The sequence below is a fragment of the Pseudochaenichthys georgianus genome, chromosome 3 (assembly GCF_902827115.2).
Source record: "Pseudochaenichthys georgianus chromosome 3, fPseGeo1.2, whole genome shotgun sequence".
NCBI classification, from domain to species: domain Eukaryota; kingdom Metazoa; phylum Chordata; class Actinopteri; order Perciformes; family Channichthyidae; genus Pseudochaenichthys; species Pseudochaenichthys georgianus.
Window position 1 is genome coordinate 35,352,498 of NC_047505.1, and position 19,356 is coordinate 35,371,853.

General features: G+C 41.7%; 1 protein-coding gene across 1 annotated transcript in view; it reads right to left on the reverse strand.

The window, feature by feature from the left end:
• ric3a (RIC3 acetylcholine receptor chaperone a) overlaps nt 1–9,204 on the reverse strand; it is a 38,090-nt gene extending 28,886 nt beyond the window's left edge. Inside the window, exon 1 of the mRNA XM_071202687.1 lies at nt 8,873–9,204. The gene's annotated coding sequence lies outside the window, so the exon portion shown is untranslated. The remainder of the gene's footprint in view (nt 1–8,872) is intronic.
• Between the last annotated feature and the right edge of the window lie 10,152 nt (nt 9,205–19,356).

The window sequence follows — 19,356 nt, forward strand, 5'->3', positions numbered from 1 at the left end:
GCCTGACGAGATCGCAGCGATCACGGACATTTGCCTCCGTGTGCAGCGCTGTGCAGTCCAAGCCACGGGCAAAGCACTGGGAATGATGGTGGTACAGGAGAGAGCCAGATGGCTCAACCTGACGAACCTTCCAGACTGGGAAAAAGAGGATGTTCTGGACATGCCTATTGTTCCCGAGGGCATATTTGGCTCCGCTCTAGCTTTGATGCAGCTGAGATGCGAGTCAAAAAGGAAGGGAGACGAGGCTCTCCAGCTCTGTCTCCCCCGAAGGGTCCAGCCGCCACCTTCAATGGTCCCGCGGCAGGCCTTCACTTAAGCTGGCTCACGTCCTGCCCGGTTCAAGATACCGAAGCAGCAGAGACCACAGCCCGTCCCGGGTCCCCAGCCCAGGCACGAGGCGAGGGGGAGCTGGCCAAGAAAATCTCCGGTTCCGGCAGCGGCCGCTCAGGCGCAGCCGACAAAGGTTTTCAGCCACCAGGCGAGGAAGAAGGAGCGGGCGGCCTGACAGCCTCCTCTCCTCTCCTCGACGAAGGAGCTGGAAGTTCCCTGTTCCCCAGCTCCGGAGCACGTTCCAGTGTTGGATGCTCATGTGTTTTCGGGGTGCCACCATGCCCCCATCTTCCCGCCGCCTCGAGTGATGCCAGAACGTCATCCTCAAGTTCGCGCCATCAGGGAAATGGACTTAACATCGAAGACAGCAAGTTCCGCTGCCTGTTTAAGTCACACAAACACATGTCATCATTGTTGTTTCCTAATAAATCATTTTCCACTGTCGTTTCCAGGCTTGAAGCCAAGGGCGCAGTCAAAAAAAATGAAAATAAAAACAATAAACAGTCTGTCGTCTGCCCCTCTTTTGAGAGCGGCTACGGCCTCTCTCAAAAGGCGGACAATAGACGGGATTGTGAAGGCAACACCGCCACGCGCATGCGCAGTGTCGGCCTGGGTTGTCATCCTGGGGTACCACCGTGTTCAGACACTAGAGGGCCCCATGACACAACAAATAAAGACACTGAGGGCAGACGACAGAGCTGTGACATCTCCGCTCGCTTTGAGAAGCGAAAAGTGGAGGATGCTCACAGATTCTGCTTGGGTTTTCAAGACAGTAACACAGGGCTACAGGCTCCAATTCGCTGTCACCCCCCCTCACATCTCGGGCATTCTGTATTCACAGGCCCGGGGAGAGACGGCCCATATTCTAGAGCAAGAGATTTTCTCGCTACTAGAAAAGAAGGCTATATCAATAATACCCGCCGAACAGAGTCAGAGCGGCTTTTATTCCAAGTATTTCCTCGTTCCCAAACGGGGAGGGAACGGAATTCGGCCTATACTAGATTTGAGAGCTCTGAAAAAATATCTCAAAAGATACAAATTCAGAATGCTCACTCACACATCTCTGTTGCGTCTCGTGCGCCAAAACGACTGGTTCACATCAGTCGACCTGAAAGATGCGTATTTCCACATCCCAGTATATTATCCACACAGGAAATATCTGAGGTTCGCCTTTCAGGGTGTCTGTTACGAGTACAGAGTACTTCCCTTCGGTCTGTCTCTCAGCCCGCGAGTGTTTGTACGGTGTACGGAAGCCGCGATAGCCCCGTTAAGACAACAGGGTATTCGCCTGGCAACTTATCTGGACGATTGGCTCCTTCTCGCACAGTCGGAGCAAGAGGCTATTACGCCGACGAATGTCCTCGTAAAATACCTGCTCGACCTGGGTTTCGTAATAAACACAGAATAGAGCATGTTGTCCCCAGCCCAGACTGTACTCTTCCCCGCGCGTCATGGCGCACGGAGAGTGATGGTCACTATGAAATGCGTAATGGCACTTGGCGACTTTTCTAGTACGGGGCGTGCCTATGGGTGCTGTCCTATTGCGGAAAGTGGTCACCACAGACGCATGTCTGACGGGCTGGGGGGCTATATACGAAGGTCGACCTGTGAGGGGTCTCAGGAGCAGAGACCTCCAACGGTCACACATACATTATCTGGAACTTTTAGCGGTGTTCCTCACCCTGAAATGCTTTCTGCCTTTTCTCAGAGGACATCATGTCCTCGTGAGGACAGAAAACACGACCACAATATCATATATAAACCACCAAGGGGGTTTGCATTCTCTCCAGTTACACATGCTGGCACGCAAACTGATCTTATGGAGCTGCGGACGTCTCCTCTCTCTGAGAGCGACGCACGTACCAGGAGTGATGAACCTCAGGGCGGATCTGCTGTCCAGAGGTGCACCACTATATGCAGACTGGACTCTACATCCAATAATTGTGAGTCAGCTGTGAGTGCGTTACGGCCAAGCCGCGGTAGATCTGTTTGCAACAAAAGAAAATGCTCAATGTCAGCTGTTCTTTTCAATGCGCGATTTAAACGCACCGTTAGGCGTGGACGCGCTCGCGCACGTTTGGCCTCCGGTCCTTCTGTACGCGTTCCCACCCCTGGCTTTGACTTAATTGATAAACACAGAGCTTTCTCTACGATCAAAGTGTACCTGGCTGCTATTGCTGCATGCCATGTGGGCTATGAGGGAAAGACGGCTAGCCAACATCCATGTCACTGGTGCCCTTATGGGACTTGGCAGTGGTTTTAGATGGGCTCACTCGACCTCCATTTGAACCCCTGGAAGAAGCTGACATGAAACACCTGTCACTGAAGACAGTGCTGTTACTGGTTCTGGCATCTGCCAAGCGAGTCAGTGACATTCATGCGCTCTCTGTACATCCTTCATGCACTCAGTTTGAACCGGGGCAAACGAGAGTGTTGCTGAAGCCCAACCCTGCCTTTATACCTAAGGTGGTTGGCTCATGTACCCCAATTGACATTGTGGCATTTCCTCCGCCGCTGTGTTCCTCTGAGGAACAGCGGCATAATTTGCTGTGTTTGTGCTTTACGCATCTATATGGACAGGTCAAAAGAGTTTCGTGGTAATGACCAACTCTTTCTATCCTGGGCTAACCCTCAGAGGGGCAAGCCCGTTACCAGGCAACGGCTCTCCCACTGGATTGTGGAAGCGATTGCTCTGGCTTATACGAGTCAGGGTTTGCAGGCACCAACGGGCCTGCATGCTCATTCTCCTCGTGGACTGGCTACATCCTGGGCTTTGTTCAAGGGTGTTTCCATCCAGGACATTTGTGCAGCAGTGAGCTGGTCCTCGCCGCTCACTTTTGTCCTTTTTTACAGGCTAGATGTCTCTGCTCCAAGTGTGGCCCGCGCAGTGCTGGGCCCCGTGTTGAGACAGGGTTCTACCTGTTAAGTTCTGGTTGTTTTGGTGATTTTCAAGATAAGCATGTCTAGCAATACGGGAGTTTCAATATCCCATAGTGCAGTGACCACCAACTGGCGGCCCGCGGGCCACATCCGGCCCGCCAGACATTCTCATCCGGCAAGCACGACGGGGGTGACTGGCGTTGGCGAAGAGGTTACTGCGTTCGCCCCCCACCCATTTCTTTATTTACAACGTCTCGTGAGTAAGGTACCGGAGTCCAACAGCAGTACCGGAGTCCAACAGAGAGGCAGCAGCTGCGGGACAGTAGACTGCATACTGCGAAACTTTCCCTCCCCTGAAGAAGAAGTGATCCTTCGTTGTGAAGAGTCTGGTTAATGCGCTCTGCACCACAGCAGTAGCCCCGCTGCTACAGAGTCCAACAGAGAGGCTGGAGCTGCGGGACAGTAGCCTAGAAGCAGGGTTGGGTTGTAACGGAATACATAACGGCGTTACGTAATCAGAATACAAAAATCAAGTAGGCTAACTGTATTCAGCTGGCGTTACATTTGAAAAACGAGTAATCTGATTACAGTTACTTTCGTAAACCTGAAGTGAATACATTTTGGAATACTTATTGGAATTATTGGTGGAAAAGTGTCCTCACAAAATGTAATATTCATTACCGGCAGAACTGTGTGCACTCTGCACAGCGCTGCAGCATGTCTGTGAGCGAGAGAGAGAGATGCAGCGTGTCTGTGAGGCCCTGCCCCCGCACGCAGATGAGAGAGAGAGATCTCTTTTAAAATATATTGAAAGTTAGAAATGGAGATGGTTAGATAAAATGTGCAAGATAACGTCTATGTAGCATTTCTTTATTGTCGAAATGATGACATTCATAACGGGATGAAATCAAAGTGAATGGCCTGCTGCTGCTGAATGCATGGGGCAAGTGACTGGAAACAGTTTTAAAAGTTATTACATCGTTTCAGATAATAAATAATAATGATAATTCATTCTATTTAGGGGCGCCTTACAAAGCACCCAAGGACACCTTACAATTCATAACATATTCCAAGGAAAGATTTTAAGACAGTACAAAGAATGCAGTCAGGGTGATGTTTTTTATGTGGGGTGCAGATGAGAGAGCTGTCCAGAATGACACCAAGATGTTGTGTTTGAGTTCTTGATAATCCATGAAAACAGTAAAATAAGTGTCTCCTGTTCACCAAAACATACCCATCTGTTATGGAAAAGAAAGTATTCCAAAAGTAATCTGAATACTATTTATAAAATTCTGGGCTATATAAAAATCGCTGGCCCGCGATAGTGTCTATTGGTTACATTTCGGCCCTTGGACAAATGTAGTTGGTGATCCCTGTCATAGTGAGACATCGAACGGAGTGTTATGAATGAGAACTATAGGTTACTTACGTAACCCCAGGCCTCAGAGTCACATGAAGTGAGATGTCTCACCAGACGGCCCTTCTTGCTAAGGCGAAGCGAGAAGAGGTGCTTATTTTGAATGACGCTGCGTCGTAGCACAAGCTACTTAAAGCGTGGGTGGATTCCCTGACGTTGACGTCAAGATCACCAGCCAATCAGGATTGTCGTAATGAGATTGATGCTTCTGTTTTCATACGCGTTGAGGCGCATCCCATAGTGAGACATCTCACTTCATGTTACTCTGACAACTGGGGTTACGTAAGTAACCTTTAGTTTTGTACTATCAGTCCAAAGATATGTAGTTGGTAAAAGAGCAGCAAAGTTCCTGGTGCTGGATTGTTTGAATAGTAGCATGTCTCCCCTGTGTGTTTGAGGCACCTTGAATGCCCTTAACCAGCACTAATAGGAGATAATGATTGGTGCTCAACAAAAAGCGAGATTCATTTGAATTATTAACAAGTTAACTTTGTAGTGGTGGCACTTTATCCCCGAGGACAAACAGCCCAAATGTTTGCAAAATATAATTAAGCCGCGGCATCTTTAAATGTCATTGCTGCCTGTGCCATGTTTCAAATTGTTCTGCATCAACAGAATTTAACGAGATGGCTAAGGAATCCATTTCCTGCAAGCATGTGATAAGCCACACATACAGTGGAGCACTTTCATTGATTGCCAAAATAAAGCATTTTGTATGCAAATGGAGGAATGGAGTGGCTAAGCTGATTCAGCCTCATGGACACCAAATAATGGTCTTTACAATTAATACTTTTACATGCTATCCATTGAAAATGTCATCTTCCATTTAATGGCTCTAAAACATTTATACATGCCCAGAAAAGAGGGTGAAATGCACTGTGTTCCAATGGATTAATATGAAAGCCAACAAACAAATAAAGCCATGCATCCCCCCATCCCTCCCCCCAGAGTATTGGTCCCCTTTTCCTGCCGTCTCATGCTCCTGCACATTTTGGATTAACAGATAATCTTTGAACATGAAGGAAGGTCTGCTAACCCAGAGGGGGTGGGATGTAGTGAGTGAAAGAGAGCACAGGATTGGAGGCAGTGCAGCATTGTTTGAACGTAATGTGCTTGTCTTGCTCTTGTTAACATGCAGCTCTTTTTGTAGTGGTGATACAGCTTTAAATACCCCTCCTTCACTCTTGCAGGTTGTTTTACAGGAGACCCACAGGTCTGTATAGATAAAAGGGCACTGGTGTAACGGCTACAATGGAAACCTTTCAACTGTTGATTCAGGATTATATGTGGGGACCAACAAATCACTTGTAGGCAGTTTGTGTATACAGTATCTCCATGGAGCCTGCTGTTGACCTGTCTAGTCCCATCTGTTTAACAGTTGTGTTACAAACAACCACTCCAAGAGTAGGAGGAAAGTGCATTTGGAAATACTTTTCCACTAACTTGGCCAGTAAGTGGTTTCACCAATTTGTGTTTTGTCCTGTACTTTCTCCGGGTGCTGTAGTGCTGTATAATGGGGGACTATTGAATGATTACTGTGTCCTCTCCTGCCATCTGTTTGTGTAACCTGTAAGGCATAACTCTCCAGTAGTGCTGCATCTTTAGTACATATCCTTCTTCAAGTTATTTGACTGTACATTGACATTATTTTCACATTTAGACAATGTATACACAACATTCATCAAACTCGGATGTATGATAATGTTCCAAGCTAGTAAACAAAGCTTTTTCAAGAGATCATTTTATGCGTCCTGAACGTGCCTGAAACAATGTAACATTTGTTCATGTGTATGAATGGAAGAACAAAGATGTAACATGAGAACTGCCAAACGTGGGTACAGAACAAGTACTCGCTAATGAGAGTGAAGTTTAGAACAACACGACTCAACAACAGAACAACAAACAACAACTAGCACATGCAGATATGACAGCTTCCTTTAATATACTTCGCATCTGTGCCAAGCAAATCCTACAACACCTTCTATGCATTAATGCTGTAAGTAATGATAAAAGGTCATGTTCACCTGTGTTATGGTTAGCTGGCTAGCGTGGCATTATTGATACATGCATTACGTTTTATTTGGATCAGATGTTAAAAGCATCATTGTTTACATTTTATGAGGATTTTTGTTTTGGTCATATGCTTTGAAAGCATCCGCCATGTAGTCACTGATCCAGTCAAAGCATATTTCTGTTTGGTTGGAGTATTTATGGGGTATTAATTCATCCTAACCTGTTCCATGTCAGGAAATGTGACTGTAGAATAAGTATGGTGTAATCCATCAAAAAAAACCTAGGAGGCAATTATAGCTATTTAAACATTAATCAATGCTTTACAATTTTGCTGAAAGTATTGACTGTTATGATCGACATCAGTAAATATAGAAATACTACCTTCCTCCAAAGCAAATGGCTAAAGGGGACTAACGCTGCATACCATTTCAGTGTTTTAAGGTAATCTTCAATATTTTTTTTCTTTGTATTTATCATTCTTTGTCCATCCAAGTTCCTTGTTTAACTGTAAGACCTCATATCCCCCTTCTTCCCTTGCCTTTCACCCCCTGCCGTGTGTCACTATCAACATATGAACCTGGTTTCCTTTAAGAGTCAAGGACAGCAGCAAAAACTGTTGACAGCAGTGTTTGAAGTAAATGAGAAAGCTGAGCTCTTCCAAATCTACTGGAAGGCTGCAAGAGAGCACGATGGGCATAAGGACTATGGGGATGGGGCTGACCTTCTGATCAGGTGAGCGTCAGGAGGCCTGAGGACAGAATCCCCTCTCTGCTGCCCAGGCTGAAATTTTGTGCTTGAGAAGTGTTTAACTTTCTCAAATCCCAATTGCACTCAGTGGGGAGTGTCCTCTTTCCCTTTGCCCACAGGTTTAGTGACTGCCCTTATGCCTGGGCCCGAGGAGGGGGGTGGGCGTTTTGAGGTTCGGGATCAATAGGATGGCAGCTTGCTGGTTTGACAGAGGGGAAGTTAAGCTAGGAGGGAAGAGAATGTGGTGAGATAGCGTGGGCTATAGATATCTGAGTAGGAATTATCCATGACACCTGGGCTCTCAAGCTGCAACCTTAAGCACATGATTTAGGATCACCTCTATTTGTTGGATAGCCGTAGCAGATTCAGCACATTCAATCCAAGTCATTGTGCTCCGTTAGCTCCCACAGCTGAGGGACATTGTTAGTTATTTGTTTAGAAATGCTTTCTTTGTTAAATCCTCCTACCTACATTGTTTCAGCCAGGCGAATCCCATTCTCTTTTGTACCTTCTTTAGTTTCACTTAGTTGTCAAAAGATCTCCTTTAAGTCTGTATCTTTCTGCACCACTGCATTGATACAAAAATGTGTTTTTCCCTTCAAGCGATAATATATCGTTCCTAATAATCTCCCTTGGCTGTGAGAACGGTGTCAATAAACTGACATGTAAAGAACAAATGCAACATCCTTTATCTCAGTAAAAATCTTCAGCCTTTGCTTCAAACAAAGACAAAACAAACTGTGCCTAGGGTTGGGTATCGTTTGAATTTCCACGATTCCGATTCCGATTCTACTTTTCGATTCCGGTTCTTAACGGTTCTCGATTCCGATTCTTTGAGGGGCAGGGTAAAAAAATGATACATGCTTCTTCCACCAAAAAAATTACATTTATTCGAGAAACTTGTACACAGGTTAGTTTAAAGTAATATTCACATGAATCAGTCTGTTTATATTCACTGCTATGTAACTTTAACCTGAGAACCACTGAAGCTACAACAGTGCAACAGTCCAACTTTTAAAAACAGTTCTTGTTGAGAAAAACAAGCATATCTGCCTTCTCAGGCATACCGGGAAGAAAGGTTTGAACATTTTGAAGTAAAATGCTTCAATCTGGTGCACACGCAGAATTACTAGAGACTAGATCTAGGGGGTACAACTCTAAACACCCATATGAAGAAGATCGGTTTACATTTTAATAATTAAATAACAAATAGCCTACATGTAACGCATTTTATTTTTGTTGTTCATTCATATCTTATTTTACTATTTTATTTATGCATATGTTTTTATCTCTCCAGTTTAAAACGATGTGTCTGGTTTACTGTCCTATAGTATACATTGGAATGATTTCAAACCTGTTTTATCCCAATAATTATAAAAGAGTGACTTGGAAATATGTGTTTACATAAATTGTGATCAAAACGTTTGAGACCCACTGAGATAACTTAGACTAAAGTGAACTATCTAAACACTCAGAGTCCTTTACCTCACTGAGCTGTAGTTATCAGCCTCTCAGTATGACTGGAGAGGACTCTCCCTCCACATCATTGTAGAAACATCTTCTTCTTATATCCGTCAGAGCAGCTAGCACCAGATGCTAATAACAACAGCGCCCTCCCTTTCTCCCTAGCTCACTCGCACTCTGGCTGTGAGCTGCGGTTGCCAGATAAGCCAACATCCCCCATTTTCATCACTTGCAGCGCCCATCGTACAGGGCAAATGAAACGTGTAGCCGGGGTGAAAAGGGTGTTACATTTACTTAATTATGAATGTTGTTACATCAAGGCCGAAAATTAGGATGAGCACCAACGGTCAAAACATTTTTTTTTCTCCCAGAGCTGGCAGCGCAGCGCCTCCACAGATCTGGCGCCCTAGACGAACATCTATAACGCCAGTGCGACGGGCCGGCTCTGGTCTCAGGTTACACTGTAGGAAATGTCCCGCCCCGCTGCAGTCATGCAGTAGGCTACGGAGAGCGGCGAGAAACATTTCCTCAGGAATCGAAAAGCGGAACCGAAATTCACATTTCTAAATGATGCCGTTGGAATCGAAATGTTGGAACCGGTTCCGAACCGGAACCGGTTCTCGGTACCCAACCCTAACTGTGCCTTCATGTTTCACCTTATTTTTTAACGGAGGATAACCCTGGATGAGACTATAAATGTTGGCTTTTGAAAGGTTGACATTTAGCGATTGTAGATATAATGATGGATACAACAGATGTTAATAGGAATTGACGATGTCATGGTTCATCTTTCGAATTGCGTTAATCCAAAGTGTTGTGGAAAACGGCTGATAAAAAAAATAAATGTACTGCATATTTGTAATAAGTGGCATCAATTTCCCTTTTGACTGTCAGTGACTGAAGATTTCTAAGCAGATTGCATTATCTATTCTGCTCAGAAATTCACAGAACTGTAACATCCTTACTAGCATTATTTCTTGGTGTTTTTGATTTCTGAAAGAGATTCCAACAAAGGTAATGTATATGTGATTGGTTTAAAATGTCATACCAACACTGATTAAACGTTACATTACCATAGTCTTTGACACAGTCATTTCCTGGAAAATGGTGTATGCATGAGTGGCTCTGTCTTGGTCTGCTTTTTGATGATAGGCCGTGCTGTGTTAGTGAAAATAGCTTGAGGTAATCTGAATCTTTGGGAAGCTTTTAAAGACAGAGTGCAGCGGCAGGGACATAGCAGGTTAGCAGATCGTCTCTGCCACCAGAAAAGGTGTCTTAATGAAGTTAAGAGCTGGTATTTAGATGAACTGATAACAATGAATGACAGGCTGCATTAAACGGGGAACTCTTTTATGTATTCATCAAAGAAAACATAAAAGTAATTGCAAAGACAGTATCGGAACATATACTTGTACTGTGATATAGTACAGGAAATAAAAACTGAAGTCACCATAGTCTGGATTTTCGAGGATGATAGTAATATCAGTAATATTTGATAGTTTAACATAATTTATTAACAATATATCGGCTGATGTACTTTTTAAACACGTAACATACATTTGTTTGATAAGCATCATTTAGAGTTGTTTTGATAGCTTCAGAAAAACATAAATCCGGTGAAGGACATTTTACAGTTGAAGTACATTTGTTTCTATTTGTGAAGATGATAAATGACCTTACAGAGAAGAGATGCAAAAACAGTTCTGCTCGGACATCTCTCCATCCCAGGTACTTGTTGAATAAAACATCTGTCTCATGCACAAGGTAACAATAATGAGAGGGTTTGTGTTTGCAGAGATGAAACTCCCTATCCTACACTATGCCCAAGAGAGTTTAGCCTTGATGCATTTTACACCAGCCCCAAAACCTGCGTTGACAAGTTATCTCTGACCTGTGGTGAGAGCAGGAAAGGCTGCGGTGAAAATCAATCTTCGCCTCTCCTCTCGCCTTGAATACCAGCAGAGCAAACAAACAGGCCTAAACAATACGATATATACCACATATCAATTACACTAAATGCCTCAGTATCTATACTTCACTGTCCCAGGCACACACCGGTTACAAGGCACACACGCTGCTGTAAGACGATAATGGTGCTGCATTGTTCCTCGCCATCTGGTGGGCTGATAAGGCCTGCCTGTGCATAGTTGATAATGAGAACAGGCTGAGGAAATGTGAGTGTTAAACATTTCCTTGGCCCATGAAAAAGGTTCCATTAAGTCCACTGACCCCAATTGAATATTAATGAGCTAATTAACGGATTTATTGTTATGCACAATTTCTGGAGGGGCATTTTTTTCAAGTGCTATTATTTTTTCTAATTATTTTCTGTACTTTTTATAATTGAATCTTTGTAGCTGCCAGCATCCTGTTTGTGCCTTGGCAAGAAGAAAAAAGCAGCTGGCATCTGTTTTTCCTTCTTTTAGCTTGCTGTAACTACAACAAAAACAAGAAAATGGTCTTTTCGACTCCAGTTTATTTTTCAAGACGGCTCCCTATTCCTCCATCAATGCAACGCAGGTCCAAAAATATTACACTTTAAAAATCACCATCTTGCTTATCTGTTTTTAGAAATGTACAGGTCAAGTGATGTTCAGGTGTTGGATTACAAAAGTGCAATTACTTGGTTTACTGCAGGCTGCATTGCATGAAGGACTTGACAAAGGTTTAAATGGGCAGTGACAGCTGGGCTTGATAGATAGCATAATCAGCTGATGTTGAGGATGCACTGAAGCAGTCCTCAGTGGACAGCTGGAAAGTACAGCCAGCTACTGACAGAGATGGTAACCTTGGGAGGAATGACTACTGATAGTTTATTTAATGGAAAAATAATGTTTGGGCTCTAGTTGAGTGTGCTCTTAATTGTTTTATTGTATTTACATAGTTTAAACATGGTATGTTTTGTGAACACACTGTTATCACTTTATCCAATGTCAGTCTTTTTTTATTTGATAAAACATTTGTGGGCAAATTCACCTAAAATTGGATATAATAATCCCAAATATCTTGAGAGGAGTGAGTGCCTGCAGTATAGGCTCCTCTCTCTGGGTGTGTACAGTAATTGATCACGATGGGAGAGACCTGTACAATGTGCTGAAGGAACTACATCTCCCAGCTATCCTGTAAAGGTCTGGGGACCCAATAGCAGGCTGTGAGGAAACGGACCTGTAGTTTCTGCTAGCTTTTTACATAAACTGTTGGTTCATGCCTCTCATCTGAAGCTTAAAACAAAGTTGACCAGTTACAAGTTACATTTCCTTCTGCTTTTTACAGCTGTGTACAGGGTTTCGATTACATTTGGACAGATATTTAAATTATAATTATATACATTTCGATCGACCTACACAGGCAGAAAATGTCACGCTATCCTAGAGATGCAAACAGCATATTGGTTTGAAAGCGATGAAATGGAAGCAGCAGAGGCCAACCTGATAACCTTTTTGATAACACTAATGTAATTATTATTACATTTTGCTGTCTGCATGTTTGCCTAATTCTGTTTGTGGACGAAATGTGATTCCAGCTTAATAAAACCATCAATTTATTTTGGTTACTTCACCAATATAACTCAGAGTAATGAACTCATTTTGCTGTTGTATGGAAATGTTGTCTCATTACAATAATTTTGCGTGATTCACTCGGCAGCCGATATTAAGAGTAAGGCCCCACAGTCATAGACTGGGTTATTATGCTATACATCACAAAGTATGTTAGGCTCATAAAACCTGTCAACAATAAGGTTAGAAAGTTTGTGCGTGCGGCCCAGCAGGTTAATATATTTCCCCTGAAGACTGACTAAAGGTGTCCGAGCTATATTGCTGCTTTACAGAAAGCAATATCCTACTAGTTGGGAATTCCATATTCACTACCTTTCCCCCTCTACAGAAATTACTGTCCTTAATCCAAACAGATCTGGTACTTGGTCTGTCATAATATCTGGGCGTCTAGGTAAGCCTCATGACAAAATACAGCCCCTTTTTCCATCATCATACAGAAAGTGAGTGAAATAATATCAATTCCAGACAAAACAATGTTTTGTTATCAAGACAATGTTTCACTAAAGCTCACAGACTTCTTGAAAATGATTTTGTATCGTGCAGTAAGATACTATATGGTGTATCAAGATGGTGTTTTTCTACATTGTTTTCCAATCATAAGTTGTGTTTTGTATGTATATATACAACATTTAAATCACTGGTTTTCCCTAACATTGCAGAACCTCTTTGTACTGCTTACAGTATATGGTGTATAACTTATGGAGCCACAACTTTCCAATAGCAATTCTTTATCATTTTATGGTCCTTCTAAGGAACTCATTGTAGTTTTTGAACATATGTAGGGAATGTGCAGTCCATTTGCCTACAGCTGACATCCCTTGATATAAGTCTGGATTGCGGGCATGGCTGGAAAGTGAGTTTTACTCACACTGACTTATAAAGAGCCAACGTGGGGACAAAGATCAAACAACAGTGCATGGTAATTGTTTTGCAAACAGCATGTCAGCGTGAATGTGTGGTGCTGAAGAAGCCTTCTTTGCAACGTGCTCTAAGGCATCAAATGCACTTCTGAAATAGCTTGATGCTTCTTGAAGAGGGTAATCTTTTGTAACAATCAATTACAATACATTTCCCCCTCTGTCTCGGCACTAATAGCTCCTGTCTGTGCACATGATGAGGCATGTCAAGTAAATATACACTGTTTTCCTTTTAAATGTCTTATAATATGCATGGGGAACACAGAAACACACTATGATAGAGGGGTTGAGCATCAAAGCTGGAGAAGCAATTCTCTCCAGTTCCTCAGTCAAAGAAATGAGAATGGAGCAGTTTGTGGCTTTCCTCCCATTAGCCAGATTGAATTACAGTGTTTTACTTTTAAGGGCCATCTGTTCTGGTTTAAGTCATATTTCTAAATCTGTCATGGTGTGTGTGTGTGTGTGTGTGTGTGTGTGTGTGTGTGTGTGTGTGTGTGTGTGTGTGTGTGTGTGTGTGTGTGTGTGTGTGTGTGTGTGTGTGTGTGTGTGTGTGTGTGTGTGTGTGTGTGTGTGTGTGTGTGTGTGTGTGTGTGTGTGTGTGTGTGTGTGTGTGTGGAGAACACTTCTTTAATGGGTTGGAATAGTTTCTGCTGAAAATCAAATGATGTGTTAAGACTATTATGACAGATATGTGACTTACATGGAAATGCTGTTGCAGTAACAGTTTTGTAACATAGATGTGGTCAACAAACGATCTTTCTCAAGTACGTTAATAATGACAGAATACTCAATACTCATATTTGATGCACAAGTAGTAAGGTTTTCTTTCAGATTCAGAAGGATACAGATATATAGAAACTCTGTAAAAATAGAGAGAAAGCTGCAGTGTGGAGAGACAGATAAAGAGATGGAATTATGAGTGATGTGGTTCATTCAAAGGCTGGAGTTTAAGAAGCCTCATATTGCAATATGAAAAGATTATTCAAATGCCAGACAGTATCAGAATTAACTGAGAGATCTGTCAATGCTTTATAGTCAATTTCCTATTTTCCTAATTTTGTATGACTTTTAATGTAATTACTTTTTAACCAGGCCTTTCAACATTGTATCAGTATTACATGGTATCACATAAATTACACTTCCTGGAGCCCCTCCCTCTCACATTGATTGTCCAATTATAGCTTGGCAACCGTATCTAGGCAGAGCAGGCCTTTCAAGCTTTGAATTTCTCAACATGATGAAGCAACGGAGAGGGTTGTGAGGAAAATAGGAGCTGCAAACGTTAGCATGTCCTGCTAACTAGCATACTACAGTAAACATGATAATAGTAGAACCGGAGCACCTAAACCTACAGCAATCAAATGTTAAAGATCAAGGAAACTATCTACTAATAATAATAATAATAATAATAATAATAATAATAATAATAATAATACATTATTTATATAGTGCTTTTCCTGGTGCTCATAGCACTTCCTTGAGAGATTTATTGAGTCATCAAGGAATATTTATTCTCATTAAAGGTGGGGTAGGTAAGTTTGAGAAACCGGCTCGAGATCGCTAGAATTTGAAAATACACAACCGGAGAAAATCTGCCACTTCCTTATAGAGCCCCTCCTCCAACACACACGAACGTGCACATGACCAATGAGGGCACGAGATAAGTTTGTGCCCCGATGGAAGGCTGACAGGCAGGTAGGCCATCCAATCCGTGGGCCGGCTAAACGGATTGGTTGTACTTTTTACAGTATTACGGCTTCTACAGATGCCCTTTTTTTATGGATTTTTTGTCAAAGCACTTAAGATATTCATTGCTATCGGGATGTTAAGAGCATTCCATGGAATATAACAAAAAGTGTATCTCGAGCCGGTTTCTGAAACTTACCTACCCCACCTTTAATATAATTTTTTATTTTAAAACGTTTGAACTTGAAATGTTAAAACTTCAGCCAGAGAATGAGTCTTCAACTTACTCATGGAAATAATCCATAATGTTGAGGGATACAGGCTAATTTACAGTACCTAGATTTAACAAATGTAATTGGTACTTTAAGGCATGCATGTCTGTAGTGTCATATTATTTTATCTTCCTGAGTTGAAATGCTGACACAATCCTGGACAGTTTAGGCCTGGAAGAGCCTCTAAAATGTCAGCGATCCACTGTGCCGTTGCAAAGATGGAGGTGCATGGCTTGAGGGGACACAATATTTCCCTGCCAGCAGAAAGACTCTCCAGAACAACCTCTTTGCAGCCCAGCAGGGCTTGCACTGTCACTGAGTCCCACGATTGAATTGAATGGTCCACAGATTACTCAATTATTTCTATATACCAGCCTTCCATGGCAGACTAAAGGCCTATTATTGGAGGGACTGAGACCATAGGAACGTATTACATGTGTGACCTTTTAAAGCCTTTCACCGTGATGGATCTCAGGTGAGAATTTACTGGAATCAATTTTTATCTGAAAGCTCGATGCTTGCTCACTGGCCTAGCCCTGTGTGAAACATTAACTTTATAAAAAAATAAAAAGATGGAAAGAGAGAGACTTGACTAGTGGAAATGGGCAACATTTTAAAGCACCCAAAATGCCTTTGTGTCCTTTCCTACCAAATTAAAGACACTTTGAAATAGAGGGCTGCAGGAAGTGCGGGAGTGTTGTGCTTAATCAAGGTAAAAATACAAAGACAGAGCCAGTTCCCCAAAGGTTCACATCAAAAGGTGCATCCCACTTTGTGAGCTATTTAATCAGTTAAAACAAAACACAGATGGCAGGCTGCCGCAATTAATTAATCATATATGAGGCATCCTGTAGCTGCTAGCAGAAAGTATGTCAGTGCTACATAGATCTCATTTGGATTGCATTGTAACTATGTGCCACCAGAATAATTGCTTAATATGAATAGGACTAGCTTTGAAAGTTATGCTGGACATCATTTATTGATTTTCAAACACTGCTCTCACTTAATATATTTTACCACTACTTCATAGTGGCAGGGTAAAGGTCAGTTATTATTCTTTAACTTATTTAAGTGTACATTATAAGGCAATATATATTTCTTTCTATGATTTGTTAGAGAAGAAATGAACTAATCAGATCTTTGTGGGCCACATTTCCAAAGCTACATCGCTGGCTTGCTACAAAGCAAGCTTGGATAAGTATGATGCAGCTGTAACTGATAGCCTCATGATTTTTTTAAAGTCACAACATCACACATTTATAGGTTGTTACACTGTGTCTTCACAGGAGGGGTAGTGTAAATGAGAATGAGTTGCCAGTAAGTTATTTTGTTGGGAACATTATCTGATTTATTAAGCTTGAGCTTAAAACAGTGGTTTTATTTTATGAACAAAATGGTTTTGTTTGAATTTTTACATCATGATGCTCATTTTGTAAATGATGGTCGCATTTATGGTAAAATCGACGCTACCTTTAGATTGACAGATCTCTACCACAGTGTTGTTTCGTTTGTAATGCTTTCTGTTTGATTAGTTAATTTAGTATTACATTATTTGTAACATTTTGCTTTACGTTGTAGGTTGTCATTTGCTCTAACCTCTTGTGTCATTTATTGATGAAAAATGTAAGATGGCTAAAAACCACAACACCAAAACCGAAGTCCAAAAACAATGGGTGACGTCATGGTGACCACTTATTATAGTCTTTGATCTATACTATAATGGCATAACTTTCCGTAACATTATAGAACAAGGCCTACAAAAGCACATATTCTCAGGGTACAACATTTAATAATTGATCTGTGAAGAGGACCAATTCAATCTTTAGCAAATGGTTTTATTTTTAAGATGTACAGTAAACAAGCTTTTATTTGATAACAGAATATAACATGTATACAAGAAATGCATACAAACAATACAAACTACTCCATTTATTTCCCGCTCACATTCTCCATCACTCTTCACCTAACATACTGGTACTGTACACAAAGATATATACACCCCATGTAGCTAGTAGACTTTTTGATCCCTCAGCTTTTTTTTTGGACGTTTTACACAAGAAATGTTTCCAGCAAATCCCATAGTGTATATCCTTAGAGTGAAAGGAGACTGCATCAAAACAGAGAGATAATCTAAAATAATATACAGTATACATTCTCTCCGGATCATCCATACTAAACAAGGTTGTGCTCTCTCTCTCTCTCTTTCTCTCTCTCTATTCTTTATGAGAGGAGAAAATTGCACATGTAATAAAATCCAATTTTGTATTTCATTCTGAGAACTACAATAAACACAAAACAAGCCGTAAATAAGCTTTTCAAAAAGCTGATTACCAAAGCAATTTATTGCCAAGTCCAGGACTCTGTTAAAGCAGAGCAGCACTGACAAGTGGAGGGGCCCTCATTTCCAAATCTTCTCTCCCTCAAGCTCTTTGCTTTCCATGTTATTAGCTGGGCTGCTTGGTGAGGAGCCAATCTGATCAACTTATTTGACTATATAATGCTCCAGCTCTCGCTGAAAGCAGTTAAGAAAGGATTGTGATTGAGGTCATCCTTGCATCCATCACGGCGGTAAACGCTGCTGCGTTTATTACCATGGCCTTTTTCCCCCTTTTGTTATGGTTTGGTACACGAGAGGGAAAAAGCTCAAAAGGACATAACTGTAAAGTAATTTTTATGTTGCTGATGCGAATGATATCAAACATACCCATCCACAGGCCCACTGATCAAACTGTGGTTCACTGTCAGGGTTTAGAATGACTTAGGTAGGAAATAAGGCCTACAATGTGGTTTCACCTGCAAAAAATACAGTAATGATATCATTCATCATTCCATAATCAGACTCATCAAGCATCCTGTTAGCAAAATCCTGATACATTTATAAAGTGCAACCATCTGTCCCTATTTTAGTTATGTCTTTTCTGTTCACACACACTGATAAAGCACAGTAATAATAATAATGTGGAAATGCTTTAGGGTTTTGTCTTGAGCATTGCAGTATAGATATTTTAAATGAGCTCCAACTTTAAGAAGGATTGTGGAATGAGCAAAAAGTAAAAAGTCTGCATAATATTTTTGAATATAAATTGAGGCACTGATGGCATAGGAGAAAATGCTATGTGGGGATTATTCACAGTTATATAATGTTAGGAAGAAAACCAGGCGCTTCTCATTTTTGGTCACTTATCCCTCATTGTAAAGGTCTGTATATTTCATTGCTGGTGCAGCAGCTTAGGGGATACATTTCAAAGCAGCAAATAAAAATTGGCTAAACTTCCAAAATTAGCACTTCAAAGTCAAACATGATTTGCAGCGAGGGAAGGGGTGGAAGGGTTGAAGCAGTGTGACTGTGAAAGTGTGTTTGTGAAAGCTAAAGTGTGTGTGTGTGTGTGTGTGTGTGTGTGTGTGTGTGTGTGTGTGTGTGTGTCCATGTGTGTGTGTGTGTGTGTGTGTGTGTGTGTGTGTGTGTGTGTGTGTGTGTGTGTGTGTGTTGTTTGTTTGTGTGTCCGTGTGTGTGTTAGAGCTGATGTACAGAGTTCAGCATTAGGCCTTAGAACCAATTTCTAGGCAAATTGGTTTCATTTAAGAATGAGATCACAGAGGAAGCAAACCTCTTTCAGGGCAAGTTCATGCATCTGTAGCCATTTATTTCAGTTTTATATGCATTGCTTGGCACAGGCTGTTTGTAGGTAGAATATGCATAATCTTAGCCGAGGGCACCATGCAATAGTTAATGTGTTCACATTTACCTGTTATTACCGTGGAGTTTAATAGTTTCTCCAATTTCATTGCATTATGTGAAAAAGAGCTTCAGCAGTAATGTATTATTTTGTTTTCTATATTCCTCCAAGCACTGTTGTGGAATCGGTGCTAATCAAAGCCTCATGCCACTAATTGCCCTCTCAAGTCTGTTGAGCATAGCTCATGCAGACCCATTAGGCATCAATGGAACATATGTTGAGGTTTTTGAGTGGGTGTCAAAATCATTTTGTTTTCAAGTTGAAAATAGTCACTTGACCACGGATAGCATCTCTGCTCATATTTTCATTTATGTAAGATAACTGTTTTCAGCCGTT